An 18,933-nucleotide genomic window follows, 5' to 3' on the forward strand; every position below is an offset into this window, starting at 1 on the left:
GTAGCCGTGGCAGGACGATCATTTTCGTCAGGGCTTCGCGACTATGCAAGTAGGCGTTTCCATGCAAAAAAAAAACAAGAAAACACCACTTCCCCATATTTTCAACAACCAGCCAAATCTGCAATGTGATCCAAAAAGCAGACGATAAGCCGACTTACCAGTAACAAATTAACGTCAACCTTTAACTGGTGTAAGGAGGTCGACTATCTACTGCGTGAATTAGACCCAACTCACAGCAACATCTAAAGGCTAACATGTGATAGAGCTACTGATCATGCAGCTCCGACACCCAACAAGGCCACAACACCCAGCGCCACCACCACCAGAACCTCCCCCCCGGACCACCCCCGCTACTACCACCGACGAAGCGCAAAACAGGACAACGGACCTACCCAAATATCATGTCCCCTTAGCCGCACAATAGCTGAATGTTGGGAGATATGGCAACCAACTATATATGAAGAAGGCAAGTCACCCATCAATAATAATGCACACAATGCCAAGTGTAACGTGATGTGCTACACAGACCTCACTATGCAAAGCACAAACCTGTCCATGTGGAGATATACTATTGATACTTATAGAGTAGTGCATAGTGCACGCAACCATGTTACCTCAGGCAGTGGGGAAGATCTGGTGTCCCCCCCAGGAAGCAGAAGCAGAGTGGGCTGGTCCAACGTACACCAGTTCAGCGTAGGAGTATGAATAAATAGGCCGGAGTCTGCAGAGCGGCGGCCCTCACCCTGGCACGTGGCTGCCGCAATGACCGCGGTCGTTCTCCACACAGGCCCTCTGTGAACCCAGCGGCACAGTACCGCAGACTTATGTCCGTACCGACTACTGCCTTTGATCTACACTGCGGACAGCAGGGTTCACAACTTGAATTCAGCCTTTATTTAAATTGCACAGAGAATTGTACTCTATGTCCTCGGATTTTGTCAAGAAGAAGTGACAAAAAGCATTCCATCGATGTCTATGCTAACTACTGCCTTCGATCTACACTGCAGACAGCAGGGCTCACAATTCAGATGCAGTGGCGATTGCAGATGACGAAGTCCAGTTCGCAAGACACGTTGCTCCCTTTGCGACCCGCCGGGACCACGCATCATCGCAGGATGCACACATGCTGTGTGCTTCAGGTGCTACTATCTCACTGCACCATAAGTCATCTCCACCTGGCCTTATCAAGGCAAGACATTACTCCCAGTGCGGCCCCCCGGGACCACATATCATCGCAGGGTGCGCACACACTAAGTACTCCAGGTGCCACTAACTGTGCAGCTCAACTCAACGCCTCGTGGCTGTGCGCCCATCCTGACCGCTGCCTGCACCCTACACTGGGATTGCACGCTTCACAATTCAAGATTAATAGCGACGCTAATTATGTAGGAGACTATAATGGGTTATGAAAGACCAAATGCTCCCAATCTGTGCAGCTCAAGTCAACGTCACCTGCCTGTGGGCCTTTGCTGACTGCTGCCTCCATCCTACACTCTGGAAGACCAGTGACACGTGGTGCCAACTAACCCTGTTCAACACAAGCCGATCCCACATGTGTAACTGATTCCTGAGTCCTGGATGGCAGCGACCCCAACTTCAATCAGTGAAGGATATTTGCATATGGAAGGCCAGTGACACGTGGTGCCACTGAACCTGTACTATGCAGGCCGGTGGGGTCACCAACCTATGCACATGGCTATGGGCCCTTGCTCACCGCTACTTCGGACCTACACTGTGGAAAACCGTTGACACATGGTGCCACTAACCGTCTTCAACACAAGTCGAACCCACATGTGTAACTGTGTCCTGAGTCCTGAATATCAGTGACCCCAACTGCGTGAGTCAACCACAGCACCAGACTCCCTTCGATCAGTGAGGCATATTGCCATATGGAAGGCTTGCGACACGTGCTGCCACTAACTCTGTTCAACACAAGCCGATCCCACATGTCTAACTGTGTCCTGAGTCCTGATTGGCAGTGACCTGGTCCGTGGCTGCGACCACAGCACCAGACTCCCTTCGATCAGTGAGGCATATTTCCATATGTAACGGCGGCAACACGCGGTGCCACTATTTCTCTTTAACACAAGCCGATCCCACATGTCTAACTGTGTCCTGCGTCCTGATTCACACTGTTACACAAGTTACCCTTCCATCTATGTTATATTGATTTTAGTGCTGCTTTTGACAATATTGAGAGAGGAAGACTATGGGGGAAACTGGCACGATGGGGCATCCCACAGACCATCTTAAACATGCGGATGCTTCTACATACAGACACCTGGGTGCAGGTGAAACTAGGCGGAGGCACCCACCTATCCTCGAAAGTACCAACTACAAAAGGACAGAAGCAGTGTTGTGTGCTTGCACCACCCTGTTCAATTTATTTATGGCTGACCTTCCAAATGCGCTTGATGCCTGCAATTCCCACGCTCCCAGGCTGGGAGGGAGAACTTTAACAAATGTCATGTATGCAGATGATGTAGTTCTGCTAAGTCATACTTATGTTGGCCTTCAACATATACTAACTGAAATGCAGAAATACGCAACAGAAAATAACTTAAAAATAAACCTGAGCAAAACGAAGACAATGTCAATCAATAGTAAAAAGACCACACAGAAAAATTGGTTCCTTGGCGGCACTAAAATTGACCACGCCAGGGAGTATAAGTATCTAGTAGTCGTATTTGACAAGGAAGGGTCCTTCTGGCGCCAAAAAGAGGAAATAAGAAGGAAAGGTTTGTTAACTGCCTTGACGATGAAAAATCTTGCAAATAAATTGATGGGACCGATGTTGACTCCGCTACTGAAGGTAGTTCAGGCTAAACTTCTCGCCTCGATAACCTATGGCAGCGAGGCAATGCGGGGAAGACTTGCTAAGGAGTTGGATAGGACGTTGGTGAAGGCTTACAGAACTATGTTCTGTCTTCCGTCTTACACGTCAGCAGCACAAATAAGGCTGGATTTTGGCCTTCAACAACAAGTCTTAGCCAGATATGGTGCATATATCATCTGTTGGCATAAGATAAGAAATGCCACTACAAACACGCTTAACTATCAGTTGTGGCACGATATACAACACAGTGAGTTTTCCCAGGCAAGAAATTATCTCCAGCTAGCCTTAGATTCTACCAAACTCTCTGGACTTTGGGATGCGCAACTCGGCTACCTCAATTAAAAAAAATGAGTCTGGAAAAACATAAAACTATCCTCCTTACTGGAGGACAAGGCAAGCTTCTCGAAAAGATCACATGCCTGGAGGACCTTCAGTTCCTATAAATTACTCACCCCACAACCATACTTCAATCAGGGCTACCCTAGGGTGATAAAAATGAATTTCTTAAGGTACAGACGTGATCCTTCCATTCACTCAGCATCTACCACCATGGCTGAGGATAAAAGACCAAGATAATTGCAGGCTGTGCAATGTTAAGAATGGTGATATCCTTCATTTAATTTGCCTATGCGAAGAACTGCACCAAGCGCGGATACAACTTCTAAAAGAACCTTTCAAACAGAAAGGTATCCGCACTAGAAGGCAAGCAGTGCTGGCCTGCTTAAACCCGGTAAATACTCAATTAAACTGCAGACTGGTAAAATTCCTGATGATGGCGGAACAAAAAATGCCACAAACATCAAAGAATGCTTTGCAAAACCCACCATCGTGAAACAGACTGCCAGATGTGAATTAGGCTTTTAGCAGAACCTCATCAAGGATGCCAGGAGTAGCAGTGGGAACACTATTGTAACAAGCAGAGATAATTTGCTCGGATAAACGGGCAAGCAGGGCCGGAGCACAGATTTCTGAGACGAACAAAACTACAGCATCTAGCGATCCATTGACTTTTCCCAACTAGCATAATCTAATTGTATTTTAACTGAAATGAATTTTCCATCTCGGATTTTAAACGATTTTAACAATTATGTTTTATGAATTTTGTAGTGCTATTATTGCTATGGTTTTAATTAGCTATGCAAATAAAAACAAATAAACTGAGTCACATAGCTGGGTGCCCATAGCTGGCACCTTCTTGCATGCTCCATGATATTACTCATGGAGTGAATAGATGGGTGGTGTTTTTAAAGGTGTATGAAAACCATTTTGGACATCCAATTTGCAGTTTAGTTTAGCAGGGCTCAGGTTTTTTTGTCAGACACTGCAATTTCCTCTACTCACAAGGCTATGGCCAGGCTGTTCATTTGTTGATAAAGGATGTGATGAACAAGCTACATTTGGCAATTGTAATTAGATTAGCCCACAAAGGTGAACAGTTTGACAATACACACAACTTGTCAATCAATGAAATGATCATACATGTGACAGATGAAAGTGTTATCTATGACTCCAATGTCTGAGACATATAACCTTCTTCTTCAACAGACCAAATGACTACAGAGGAGGAACAGATGGACCGCAGCCATCTTGGCAGTAACGCCACATAAGGCACATAGTTAACATGGAAAAAAAGGGCAGGAATTTGCAATATCTCATTGATACAGAGCATTCCTGCCCTTTTCTTTTGATGCAGGGCAGTACAACAAGATTCCTAGCGGCGTTTCCTGGCACCAAAACCTCATAAATGAGGGCCAGAGTGTCGTTGCTTTGCGTTGTGGATCTGTTCCTGCACTGTGCACCACAGGTACATCAACAAAAGTCACATTTCTGCAGCGCACGGGGGATTCGATTTTTGACCCATGATGTGTTGCTCTAGCATATGTGGTTTTTTTTTTTTCCAAAACCTTTATTGCTCCTTTTAGTCTTACACAGCATCTGGCCTACAACCCAACGGGCCGGTCGCTACATCGTTGCTGAAATAGCCTCATTATCGGAAAAGTCTGTTAACTTGTTGCTATGTCCGTGGTCTGGTTATTTCGCACTTTAGGAAAGGCGCTTCATTCACAAGTAATGTCCTGATTTGATTAGGTTTGTTTTTTTGTTTTTTCAACAATAAACAACGTAAAAAATGAACAAAGAAATCACAGGTAGGTCGTCACGTGCTGAAGTGATTCCGCATACATTGTGTCGTGCAAAGTTTCTGACACATTGCTCTGCATTTAGGTCTGCAAGGTTACACATATTAATTAGTACTAATGATAGGTGTACATGGAAATTCCTACGGGGTACTTGCCCTGTTTTCCCCTCTGTTTCATCCCTCCCGACTCCCACGGTCTCCCACAGTCCCTCCCCCTACCCCCACTCAACCTCTTCTTGGGAATGCTAATCGTCCTCCCCTTCCTCATCAGATGATATTGGTTCGTCCTCTGGTAAGGGTTCGCAAATGTCCCCCCGGTATGCGTTCCACGGGGTCCAGATCTTATTCCATTTTCTCGGGCAGGCCCTGCTAGCATACACCTCCCTTTCCGTGACCATTACCCTGTCCATATTCACACACCATTGTGTTCTCGTCGGCACCTCTATCGCCCCCCATTTCTGTGCTATGTCCCTTATAGCTATGACCATGCCCAAGGTGACCCATTGTAGTCCATGCCTGGACAAATCATTGGGTTCCCACACATTAAGTAAGCATTTTCGTGGTTCAGGGATCAGGGAGGTCCCCACAGTCTGTGATATAGTGCGTAGTATACTCCTCCAGTATTCTTGAATGCGTGGGCAGTCCCATAATGTGTGGAAGAAAGTCCCTTCCTCCCCACACCCTCGGAGACAAAAAGGGTGTTGCGCGCGGTGTATGAGGTGTAGTGTCATTCTAGTATAATATACTCTATGTAGTATTTTGAGCTGTATGAGCCGGAATTTAGCTGAGATACCTACTTCTTTGGGTGAAGCCACTGCTTCATTCCACTCGGTTTCGTCCATAGCTGCCACATCCCCCTCCCACTTTTCCTTAAGTTTGATCATGGGATCCGGCAAATTGTTGCTCAACTTATGGTATGTGAGCGAGGTTGCTCGCTCTGGCATATAGTCCGTAAGGAGACGGTCTTCAAGCGGTGAGGCCTCTGGCACCTCCGTCTCTGGGGGGATGGCTGTAAGCAGCGCGTGCCGAATCTGAGCATATCTGAATGCTTCTCATGGCCCTAGCTCATATTGTTCTCTCAGTCGTGCAAATGGAATCACCGTGCCCTGTTCCCACAAGTCCCCCACCGTGGACAGGCCTATCACATCCCAATGGGAGAAGCCCTTGCAATTCCGTAAGTTCCCTAGCATCCGGGAGTCCCACAGGGAAGTACGTTTCGTTATTCTCCCTTTCCATCCCAGTGTCGTCAGCGCCCTGTGCCATATCGCCGCTGTGAGTTTTGTGGGTCCCTTCAGTGTGCGTACTACTCGTTGGTCGTACAAGGGGGCCAGTAGGGTACTTGCTCCTAACTGTGTCCTGTCTGCTCTGAATGCTGGGTCATTTTGAGGGGCGTGGATCCACTGATTTATGATTTTCAGCTGCGCTGCCTAGTAATACAATTTCAGGTCTGGCAGTGCAATCCCTCCGTCATACCACCCTTTGTGCAGTTTGGCCTGCGCGATGCGGGCCGGGCGGTTACTCCACAGGAGACTCGCCACCAACGCTGGCACTTTCCCAAAGTAACCTGGTTCCACCGGGAACGGCGTATTCTCCAGGATGTACAAGAAACGGGCAGTGACATCATTTTGTACAATGCTGCCTTACCCAGCATCGTGAGGGGCAGTCCGGCCCAGAACCCAACGTCCTGTTTGAGCCGTTCTATAGGTGGCTTCAGGTTTTTCTGCGCAAATTCTATCGGGTCCTTGGTGACATGTATGCCCAGGTATTTAAAGGATGAACCGGCTTCGGTCAAGGGGCAATGAGCACTCAGTGTCGGGCCCGGTCCCTTCAGAACATATAGTTCCGACTTATTCCAGTTCAGCGTATATCCCGAGACTTTTCCGTGTTCATCACACAGAGTCAGAAGCGCTGGAATGCTATGTTCCGGGTCAGTGAGGTAAACTAGCATGTCGTCTGCGTATAGGGAGACGCGGTCCTCCCCTCCCCCCGCCCAGGAAATCCCTCTAATCAGTGGGGTAGACCGTATCAGGTGTGCTAATGGTTCTAGGGCGATCGCGAAAAGCAGCGGTGACAGGGGGCAACCCTGTCGAGTTCCTCTTCCCAAGGGAAATGTGTGCGAGATATGGCCATTCGCTACCAACTGTGCCACCGGTCTCGCATACAACAATCTGACCCATGCTATGAATTTGGGTCCAAACCCTAAGTGTGCCAGGACCTCGAACAGGTAATTCCATTAGACCAGATCGAATGCCATTTTCGCATCGAGGGCCAATATAACCGCTGGTTCGAGAATCGAATCCGCTCTCGCCAACACTCCGTGCACTCTTCGCAGATTCAGTGCCGTGTTTCTGTGCGGCATGAACCCGGACTGATCGGGATGTATGAGGTCCGGCAGGTGTGTCAGCAGTCGGGTAGCCAGGAGTTTGGCTAGTATTTTAACTTCAGCATTGAGCAGGGATATGGGGCGATAGGAATTGCAATCTTCCGGTGGTTTCCCGGGTTTAGGTATCGCGATGATGGTCGCCACTCTTTGGTCTGGTGGGAGCTCGCCCTTCGTTAGGCAATCCGTATACATGGCCAGTAGGTGTTTACTGAGCCTTTCCGACGTGGCCTGGTACCACTCTATCGGGATGCCATTTGGGCCGATCGCCTTACCGGGTTTTATTGCTCGTATCGCTATGTGGATTTCGTCCATGGTTAGATCTGCCTCTAGTTCCGCTGATGCCTCCGGCTGCAGCCTCGGTGTGTGGATAGGTTCAAGTGCTGCCCTGGCCATTTCTACTGTCACCTCCCTGTCAGACGTGTAAACCCCCTCAAAATGGTCAGCGAGTATTTCTACGATGCGCTCCGGGCTCGTGTGCAGTGTACCTCTCCTGTCTTTCACTTGTTGGATACCTCTAGAGCTCCCTCCCTTCTTGTCTAACCAGGCCAACATCCTGCCCGCTTTATCTCCTATATCATAAATTCTGTTCTTTGTTGCCGTTATCTGCCCTCTGACTTGGTGCCGCAAATATTCCGTATATGAGTGTTGTTTGAGGTGCAGTGCGTGGGCCGTGTCTGGCGTGGGGTGTGTTTTGTGTCTTATTGTCGCTTCTCGCAGTGCCAGCTCTATTTCGGCCAATTCGAGCGCTTTTTCCCTCCTATTGCCTGTAAGTGTGGTTATTGCGTGCCCCCTTAACACTGTCTTGTATGCTTCCCATAGGGTCGCTGCCGATTGCACTGACTCTAGATTCTCTTCGAAGTAATGCTTTGTCGCCGTCTTAAGTGCTTTCCTGACTTTAGGCGCCTTGAGGTATGCTGCCTGTATGGGGTAAAGCCGTTTGCGTGTTTTCACCTGGGTAGAGAGTGTTAAGAGAATCGGGGAGTGGTCTGATATGCCTCTGGGTTGAATGTCTATGGTGTCTACGTGTTGTATGCATTCTCCCAGTGCCAAGAAGTAATCTATCCTCGAAAGACTGTTGTGGACAGCAGAGTGGAAAGTGTATTGATTCACGTTAGGGTGGGCATGCCGCCATATATCCACTAGGCCCATAGCGGTCAAGAAACGTTGGAAGCGTGAGGGACCCTCGGTTGAGCCTGTGGCCGGGAACCTGTCAAGTGTACCGTCTACATTGGCATTAAAATCCCCCCCAAGTATAATGTCTCCCTCTGGAAGGGCCAGTAGGAACTCACCCAGAGCTGGAAGCAGGACCGAATGAAGTGCCGGTGGGATGTATACCGAGACCACATTAATAAGCCTTCCTTCCCACTGTCCCTGTAGGGCCGCAAAGCAACCCTGCCCGTCTATCTTCGTACTCAGTGGTATAAACTGTGAGGATTTCTTAAGTAAAATCCCAGTCCCTCGAGATCCTGATGTGAACTCTGAATGCGCCATCATTTGATAGCCTCTTCTATCAAGCGCCCTGGCAGTCCCACCCTGTAAATGAGTTTCTTGAAGGAGTGCTAGAGCCGGCCCCTGTCTTTTCAGTGCAGTGAGTACCAGCCCTCGTTTGACCTTGTCTCCCAGGCCCCGTACGTTCCATGTTAGTATGCGAAGGGGTGCTCCCTGGGATCTAGGTGCACCCTCATCCCGCCTACGTCGTGAGCGATCTGCCATAGTCCGTCGTGTAGATGTTCATGTGACCAGTGTGTCCTGCGGTCACAGTGTCCCACCCCTCCCTACCAGGGAAGCAGCGCGGGAACCAGCCAGCACAACCCGACCAATCCTGTAGAACTCTGGAAAACTCAACTAACTTCCCTTCTCCCTTCCCAATCTGAACCTGGAGAAATGCGTAGCCTAGTACAGTTTGCGGTTTGCAATGAACAGTTAAACAACCCCCCCACTCCTCCCCCCTCCCTGCCTCCCTGCCAGACGGGCTTAGAACTGTCCGCCACCCCAACTCAGCAGAGTGCTCTACCCAACCCATAAACAGTACTTGCATGCTGGGGTGAAGTGTCCTCCGGAGTAGACAGGACCCCTGCCCTCTCTGGTCTCCCCCAGGCCAGTGTCCAAGCCGGGTCACACCCACAAAGCCATGTCAGTGTTCATTCCGTTCGGTGCCGGGCGACTATTCCTCCACGTCTTCCAGTGTGTTGGTGGTGTCCTGCGCCTGGGAGTGCGTCGATTCAATTCCACCTGATGCTTGGGATCTCGGTTGGCTGTCTCCGCGTTGGCTCTGGTTTGTTCTATGCGAGCAGCGGGGTAGTCCTACTTGTCGCCATCCATCCAACCATTCGCGCGCCGACTCTGGCGTGTCGAAAAACCAAACCTTACTGTCCGCGACCATTCGCAGCCAGGCCGGGAACAGCATCGAGTACGGCAGTTCCTTAGCTCTCAGTTCCCTCTTGATATCAAGGAAGTTCCTCCTCCGGCGCGCCACCTCCGCAGTATAGTCCGGGAAAAAGGCTACCATAGAGTTCTGAACCTGCAGCGGCGCTGCCATCCTCGCAGCCTGTAGGATCGCATCCCGGTCCCGAAAGTTAAAGAGTCTCGCTATTATGGGTCTAGGGGTGGCTCCAGGCTTGGGCTTTCCCCCTGGAACTCTGTGCGCCCTTTCAACGGAGAAAAATTGTGATAAACCCTTGGGTTTGAGCTGTCTCTTGATCAGGTCTTCCACGTACAGATCCATGGCTTTAGTTCCTTCCGATTCCGGGACCCCAAGAATTCTTACGTTGTTGCGCCTGGAGCGCCCCTCCTGGTCGTCCAGCTTCTCTTTCAGTGTCTTGTTCTCTGCCGCCACTCGTTCCATTGTCAATTGTAGGTCTGATACGTCTTCAACCAGAGATTTAGTGACCACCTCGACCTGTTTCACTCTTTCTCCCATTTTTTGAAAGTCCGCCCTTAGGAGTGAGACTTCAGTGGCAGTGGACCCCACTGTTGCCTGCACTTGTGCCAGCGCCTTCATCACGTCTTCAAGTGTTGCTTTTATTGTCCCATCGGCCTCTGGTGTCTTCCCCGTTGATGTGCGCGGTTCTGCCTGGGAGTGCGCCTGTCTGTCATATGCAAATTTCTCCAGTTTAGACTGCGACGTGGCGTTTTTCGGGCCCCTGCCAGCCATGTTTCTTCCCGGCACCCTCGTTGTCTACTTTTTCCGTGGCAAGTGATCCCAGGAAGGGGGTGTCTGTGTCCAACAGGTTAAAGGTGGGCCTCAGTGGCGACGCTCACCCACTTCCACTACTTGATGAGTGGGCAGTCTGTGGAAGACAATCTGTCTTAGTAAATCCAGGACAAAGATTATCGTTAGAAGTAAGCTTTAATCCAAGGTCAGACCCTAGTCAGTCCCAGTGCACCGTGCAGCCTGCCTGACACTCTTTGTTCCACCTTGCCCTCGGTCGCTGCCTTCCGCTGTGATCTGTGTTGTCTGGTGACGCTTTGCCAGACCACAACCCTAGTGCCTGCTGTGGCTGAGTGGTGTGGAATTAAAGTCTCTCCCTGGCCACTGGCAGTTTATGGGACTTTATGTCGTTTCTGGGGCTCCCCGCCCGTGCCTCCGTTTTTCTCTGGCCCTCGCACCCTCTTCTGCCGCACCCCAGCTCTCCTCACTCCCCCCAGCCGTGTGTAAGGGCGAAGTCCGCCTCCTTTCAAAATGCGTGCGCTTCCAAATTGGCGCCAAATTTCTGCATGCAGCGGCGAGTGCCGCGAGTCGCGTGTGTGCAGTCCCTTGTATTCCGCGGGGGTGGGGGGGGGGGTCAGATAGCGAGCCGTCACGTAGGGGCCCACGCCAAACGGGCACTCCGCCCTCCCCTCACCGTTGTTAGTGTTCACTGCAGGGGGACTTAACTTAGTGCACCAATGCTGTTTCTGCGCCGCCGCCGTTCGTTGCCCCCTCTCTCCAGTGGGCGATTGGGAACGCAGTCACTCGGGGGTGCCAGGGGAGCGCTCCGGTCAAAGGTTTCGGTGTGTCACTGGGGGGGGGGTGCCGGGCAGCGCGCCCTTCCGGTCGCCCTCTGCCGTGTCGCACTCACTTCCGCCCGGCCTCCAATCCTACCGGAGCCCGGTGTTGCAGGATCGATGCAGGCCCCCTGACGACGGAGATCGTAAGTCCGCCTCCCGGCTTCCGATTTCGGCCGTTTCGCCTCCGGGTGATTCCCGCTCAGTCCTGGAGCCGGGTTCCTCCGATCAGAGGTTGATGTAGTTCGGATTAATGGTCGGATTGTAGTGGGGTCACTGCCTCACTCACGGAGCCCTACAGCTATGCGACCGCCATATTCAGCCGCTAAGCCACGCCCCCAGCATATGTTTTTTAAAAACTTTTTTTTATTTTATTGTTTTTCCATAGTACAAGAAGATCAGAAAAAAAAACACAAAATAACCCAATGCAAGTTCTCGATAACATTCAGTAGACATATTACGATAATATCAATGGCAGTTTCACAGAAGATGAGCAGAAGATGAGCACACATTATACAGTACAATGTCAGACCGATAAGACAGCCACCCATACTGGCATGATTAGTTTCTTTGCAATCCAGGCTAAACATCTATCAAACACAATGATGCCAGACAATAAACTGATTACAGGCTCTCATTTGGGGAAACAATATTTCAGAAGCATCCGCAGCACAAGCACAGGTGGATAAGAAAACATCACAGGGTATTCACCAGAGTAATGCTACTACCACCATTAGGTTTTGAGTTCTACCTTGATGTCCCACATGGAATATAGATCTGATAGGCAAGGGCCTTTACTGCTCCAGTGTCTCCGGAACGTCAGTCTGGGATTCCGCAGATTGAGATAAGAGGTAGCTCTGTAGTGGGATCCATATATTTTTAGGCTTCGAGGCCTTGGGCAACATTTTGGCATATAAAGTCAATTGGTCATGGCAGTAAATCAAGGTCTTCAACCATTCCTTGAATTTTGGCGCCCGCAATCTGCCCCACCTGCAAGCCGTTCTACGCTTAGTTAATAGTAAGGCAATAGCGAGGAATTTGCTCCTGGGCTACCACATCTATCACAGTTTAATGTGGCTCTCAGGTTGAATCTAAACATTTTAACAGGAGTGTAATAGAGGCGTTGCAGAAATGTATAATGTGTGATGCATAGCCTAGAACTGGCAGATATCTGCTCTGTTTGGAGGCTGCAGTACGCCCATTGATCATCAGTTATTTCATATCCCAATTCTGAAGAGCTGGGAGACTCCGCTTGTTGTTTGTGAATAGTTCGGTAGAGTACCGAGACCAAGTGTCCTGGCAAAGTGGCATGTAATAGCATATTTAAGGGGGTGAATGTTGTGGGTACCTGAGGAAATCCAGGAGTGATAGATCACATACTTTGTAGAAGTCAGACATAGAGGAATATATCCAGCGATGTGGGTTGGATATCTTGCAAAAGGTTCTCAGGGGTGCGAAGTTTCCCATTTTGATAGATTTCCCCCCTTGTCTTGATTTTGATACGTTCACATAGTTTGAGGAACCCTGTTTCCTGCAGTAGTGGCATGCGTGAATGATAGGTGAGCGGAAGAAGCGGCGAGTATAACATTGGACCTTGAAGGAGAGCTAGAATGTGTTGCCAGGCTTCTATCGCGCATGTGGTAGTGGTAGGCTCAATGTCGCGCGTGCTGGGAGGTGTGTGTAGCATGCCGTGTAATGGGATAGGGTCCACCATAGGGTCCACCAGTCAGTGCTCAGCTGCAATCTGTGGTACGAAAGGGGGTGGTGATGGACGGAACATCTGAACCAATCAAACACTCACACCCAGTCAAAAGATTTGGGTTTAATCCATCACCGTTCTTTAGCCCACTCTGCCACCCCAGCTGCAATCTGTGGCATGTATCTAGGGGGATGGAACCAGTACAACGCATAGTGGGCCTGCGCACTTACATAATACAGTTCAAAATCTGGCACGTCAAACCCCCCTTGAGCATATGGTTGCATGAGGACTTTCCATTGCAAGCGGGACTGTTTACCCCCCCTATCAGCCGTGCCATTTCTGACTTGAGCCTCTGGAAGAAATACCGCCCGTGATGGAATGGGATGTTTAAAAAAAGGTACAGCATTTGTGGCAGAACCACCATTTTAATCAATGCCGCAAGTCCTGCTAAGGTCAGTGGCACCGTATGACATTTTCCGTGATCCGATGTATTGCAGTACCGTAGTTGAGGCACATCAGCTCCTCTCTATCTCTATTTAGTACTATCCCAAGATAGCGTAGTTCTGAGTCACACCAAAGGGAAGTCCAAGGAGAATCTTAAGGCTGTAGGAGTCAAAGGGAAGATTTGTGACTCTCCCCAATTGATAAGTGTCCCTGAAAGTTTGCCGAACACTATGAATTCCTGCAGGAGTGAGTTCAAGTGATCTTGTGGGTACCTAACGGATAACGTTATGTCATCCGCATATAAGTATACAAGGATTTGTCTTAGGTTGCATCGCAGGGCTTTGTCTTGGTGATGTTGCCGCAATTTGCACGCTAAAGGTTCAATTGCGAGCGCAATTAATAATGGCGAGAGTGGGCATCCCTGCCGCGTGCCTGCGGAGATAAGGAACGCTTCAGACAGATGGTCATTAATTAATATTCTTGCCGTTGGAAGCTGATATAGCAGCTTTATCCAGGACAGGAATACGACAGGAAACCCTATTCGCTGCAGTATCCCAAGGACATAGTCCCATTCGACCGAGTGAAACACTTTAGTGGCATCCAAGAAGACCGCCGCCAGCGGCAATTCCGGAGCGACATTCTGCATTATAGAAAATAGGGTAAGAAGGTTATGTGTGGTGGCCCTGCCAGGGAAGAACCCTGCCTGATCGCAATAACATTCGCCAGAATTTTTGCGTCGCAATTAATAAGGGATAGCGGCCGATAAGAATCACAGTGTAGTGGTGACTTTCCTGGTTTAAGCAATGATGTAATAATCGCTCTCTCATGGAAGGGTGAAGTGTACCAGTTTCCAGCGACTCCTCATATATCTCCTTTAGGATTGGAGCCATCAGATCTATGTGAGCTTTATAAAACTCAGCAGGCAGTCCGTCCAGACCAGGGGCCTTCACAGACTGCATTTGCATAATAGCTTCTCTTATGTTATCTATTTCAAAGGGAGCACTTAAGAATTCCCTCTGCGAGTCACCCAGCCACCCCAAGGGTATGTCTCCAAGGAAGCTGTCTAGTTCAAAATGATCCCTATGTTGCGAGGTATAGAGTGTTGTGTAGTGCTCTGTAAATGTAGCTAGGATATCAGCTGTGTCGCGTTGTAATATCCCACCTGACCCCATGATTTCTAATACACAGTTGGAAGAAGTGCTGTATGATTTGAGCTAACGCCTTCCCAGGCCTCTCACCCTCACCGTACTTCCAGGTCTCACTATATTTTCCTCTATATTTCGTTTCCCACTCTGCGGCCTCCATATATTCTGTGAGTTTCCCCCGGAACTCATTCTGTAGTTCTGTATCCCCCCTCAGTCTCAGCTGTACCTCTAAATCCATTAGCTCCGCATCTAATCGCCTGACCGTGCCCTGAATATCTCCTAATACTCCTGAGTCTTTGGAAATACAGAACCCTCGCACTGTCACCTTAAAAGCCTCCCAGATTGTTTCTACATTATCTACAGAGCCTTTATTCCTGTGGAAAAAGTCTTGAATTTCGTCCCTAATTGGCTGTGGAATACTGCGTCCAGCAGTGTTAAGGGCTGCAATTTCCAAGTGTGGCACAGTTTATTATACCCAGGTGGGGCTATTGTGAGCTTGACAGGGGAGTGGTCCGAGTACTTCCTGGCCAGTTGAGTGATATCTTTTATTAGGGGGCCCAATCCTCTAGACAGTAAGAGATAATCCAACCGTGCCCAGGAGGCAGCGTGTGCTGAAAAATGTGTGCCCTCTCAAGCAAGTGGATGATAGTGAAGCCATGCTTCTAGTAATCCAGTCTCTGTTCTAATACCCTGTAGCGCTTGGTGGGACCTATTGTAATGATGTGGTGCAGGATTGGATCTGTCTTCTTCTGGGTTAAGAGCTACATTAAAATCCCCCCATATTTTATGCATAGACCCTATGTCAATTATCTTCCCCCACAACTCAGTAAAGAACTCAGGAGCATCCACGTTTGGGCCATAACAACTCACTAGGGTGACCGAATCCGCGCCCAGGCGTCCCTACGCAATAGTGTACCTGCGGCTATGATCCAGTGATGTCCCTGCAAGGGCAAATGGTGTATATTTTTAATAAGTATCGCAATGCCCCTTGCATATGATGAGTATGATGAAAATTGTTGATGGTCTGCCCATTTCGTAGCTAATATAGAGGGGTGCGATCGGTGAATGTGCGTTTCCTGGAGCAGTGCGATGTGTGTATTTTGTCTATCTAAATACGCCAAGAGCTGGCGACACTCTCACGGGTCCCCTAGTCCCCGCACATTCCACGTTACTATCTGTAGTCTCTGTTGAGTTGTCAAGTCAGCCATATGAGTCAGAGGTGTATACTAAGTGGTGATGTGCCATCTGTATGTTGCATGCCGTGTTCACCAAAATACTGTATGTTCTTCTGCCACAGTTCTGCATAACATTTAACGAGAACTAGCAAGGAATGCCCTTCCCCCTTCTCCCCTCCCTCCCACAACAGTACCACAATTGTGCTGGAATGTCATTTCCCTCCCCAAACCCAGCATTGCCCCAACTAATCAATTCGGTCAAACAAGACCAACTGTGAAGAAAGTCTTGCTGGGGCTCACCCATAATGGGGGAACCGCCATTGTGTCACATTTACCTCCCTGCTCCCAATGACTAGAGCCCGCCGTAGTAGCAGCAGGCGAGACATTCGGTGGGAGGGTGCTCTGCACTATGCCGTGGAGAAAAAACCAGGCTGTGTCCAAATCTTATAAGTATCACAGTATATAATTGCACTAGCATCAGATTTGCTGGATTCACTTATCTGCCATCTCCTGGCGGGCGATGGATCTAGTCACCAGCGGATCCTGAGTGTTGTCCTATTGCTTTGTAGGCTAAGTTTCTAGAGCCAGCAGACTAATCGCATTGTTTGTGTAGATCTAGTAGCGTCAGGCAGCGCCAACTTTAACCCCCTATCCTTATGATGGGCCTTCGGTCTCTGGAGTGCGGGACGAGGCGGAGTGATCATCAGGATTTCGTCTAGGTGATTAATGATTGATACTTTTGAGAAACTCTTCGGCTTGGTGTGGGTTCGCAAATATCTTTTGTTTACCTTGGTGTGTGACCCTTAGACGTGCTGGATACATAAGCGCAAAGTCAATCTTCGCCTTACGAAACTTCTGCTTTACCAGGAGGAACTTACAACGGGCTTCCTACACAGCAACTGTAAAGTCTGGATATATGGTAAAATCCATGCCTTCATATGTCAATGTCTTCTTCTCACGCACCAGGCGAAGTGCGGTGTCACGATAGTTAAGGATCCGTGCGATGATGGGGCGCGGAACACTGCCTGGAGGGGGGCGAGTGCCCAGAGACTGATGTGCTCTTTCGAGGGTCAGGTGCGGGGAGAAAGCGCGCTCTCCAAATGTGTCACGCAGGAGACGTTCGATGTATATTATATATTATATGTTGCTTGTTTTGTATTATGGGACTTGTGGTTTTTGGTGATTCATGTTGTAAGTTGTACAACAGGTAGCAGTATGCAAAGGTGGATGTAGACTGGTGTGAGACTTCACGCATGGGGGTGGAAATGTGACAGTGCTTGAGTGAGCACTGCAATATGTAACTGGCCAGTGTCAATTCTCTATGTGGTGTTTCACAGAACATGAGCCAAATCCCATACAACTGACCTGCTAGCAGCACACAGGAGCACTGAGACATAGCTAGCTGCACTGCACAGCACGCCCCTTTTGATAATATTGGCCCTTGTTGTGACTTTTTGGTCCTCGTGGACAGCACTGTCTTATCCCGGGATTCCTGCCACCAACTCATCTGGGATGCTCGATGCCACGCACTCCTCCAAGGCATACAGCACCTCCTGGTGTGCTTGGCTTTCTCCTCTGGTCTGCAAAGCGGACTTGAGATTAGTAGCAAGTTTTGCCTTTGTTCTGCGCTTATAATCGTGCCAACACTTTTTGCAATTGCTAACTGTCCTATTGGCTTAGGCCTAGGGGGAGAGGTGTGGTGCCACGGCCAGGGCAACTGACGCTGGACGCTGGGTATCACGGATCGATTACCTGGGACCATCAGCTGGGGTCTGCCCAGCACCATGCGACTCTGGGCAATAGCTCGCTTAATCTTCCCAACGGCCCCCAGCGCCTTGAGACCCCTTTGGGGGTGATTTGTGCGCTATACAAGTACTGGATTTACATTTACATATTTACAAGCAGTTGATTTTCTCCACAATGGTCTGCCATATGGCCTCTTTCCTCCATAGTGGCAACTTAGTGGTGACAAATAGCTGGTGTTGATGGTTTGTCACTTCTGTGTCTAATTTTTCCCCTCACTGAAATTGGACTTCCTCTTCTGCTTCCCATGGGAATCTGCCTCGGCATCTGAGCTGGTACTGGCGTTCTTGGGTTGGTTGTCCTGAGTACTGCAGTGTGCTCCCTGCTCAATTGCTACCTTCAATGTAGTACCCCAAATGGTTTCCTTAAGCAATACATTGTTTTTGTTGTTATTTTTGCCACTAGTCGCATGGAAGCTCTTGCATTATAACATGGGTGCTAAATGTTGAGCTTCTGTGGCGTTTTGCGATGTCATACGGCAGCACATTTCATTTTGACGCATCGCTGAATTACGGCAGCGATGTGCAAGTTCCTGTACATAAACCCCTGAGTTTTTTCAGCACTATGGATCTAGGGAACATGTTTTAGACGCTCTAACCTCTGCATCAGCCCTCTATCCCATTCAGGTCTCATAAATATAATTATAAGCTAAGATAGATTCTCATGTTGGCCCGAATATCATTATAAAATTATTACAAGGTGTCCACAGGCACTGACCGTATTGCAACATATTGGTTATGCTCTGTTCTTGCCGTAATGTCGATCCTCTGCCTTGTTGGATGGTGCATCTTCATAAAAAAAATCCTTTTAGCAAAGGAAACGGCAAACGTTTCTTCCTGGGTGTTATGGTTCTATAGTAATTCACAAGTGCCAGTAATTGATATACTGCAAAAAAATACATTTACAGTGTCCAGTACCAGATTCCCTTCATTATCTGCCACTAGGAACTTTACTGATGAACACAGCTGGTAAACCCTGGACATCAAGCATTAAAATGTGTACAGTTTTGGACACATAATTTATCAGGAAAATATTTTTTTGCAATGGTAATGGCATTTGTGAAGGTCACTTTCTGCCATTTCAATTGCTCTGTAGGGCTATTGGTTAATTTCCACTTATTTGAAGCTTATTTTAAGCCGGCTCTGTCCTAAAGTGTCGTCTCTCCCACCTTGAGCCTCTGTGCCTGTGTACAATACATTTCCTAGAATCACATACATCCCTAAAATTGTTTAAACACTTTCAATGGAAATTCCTTCCATTTCACAACAATTTACTGCCAATTTACTATCAGGGGAGCAGTGAAATCTAGTCTGACCTTGTGAAC

The sequence above is a fragment of the Lissotriton helveticus genome, chromosome 6 (genome assembly GCF_964261635.1).
Source record: "Lissotriton helveticus chromosome 6, aLisHel1.1, whole genome shotgun sequence".
In the NCBI taxonomy this organism is placed as follows: Eukaryota; Metazoa; Chordata; class Amphibia; order Caudata; family Salamandridae; genus Lissotriton; species Lissotriton helveticus.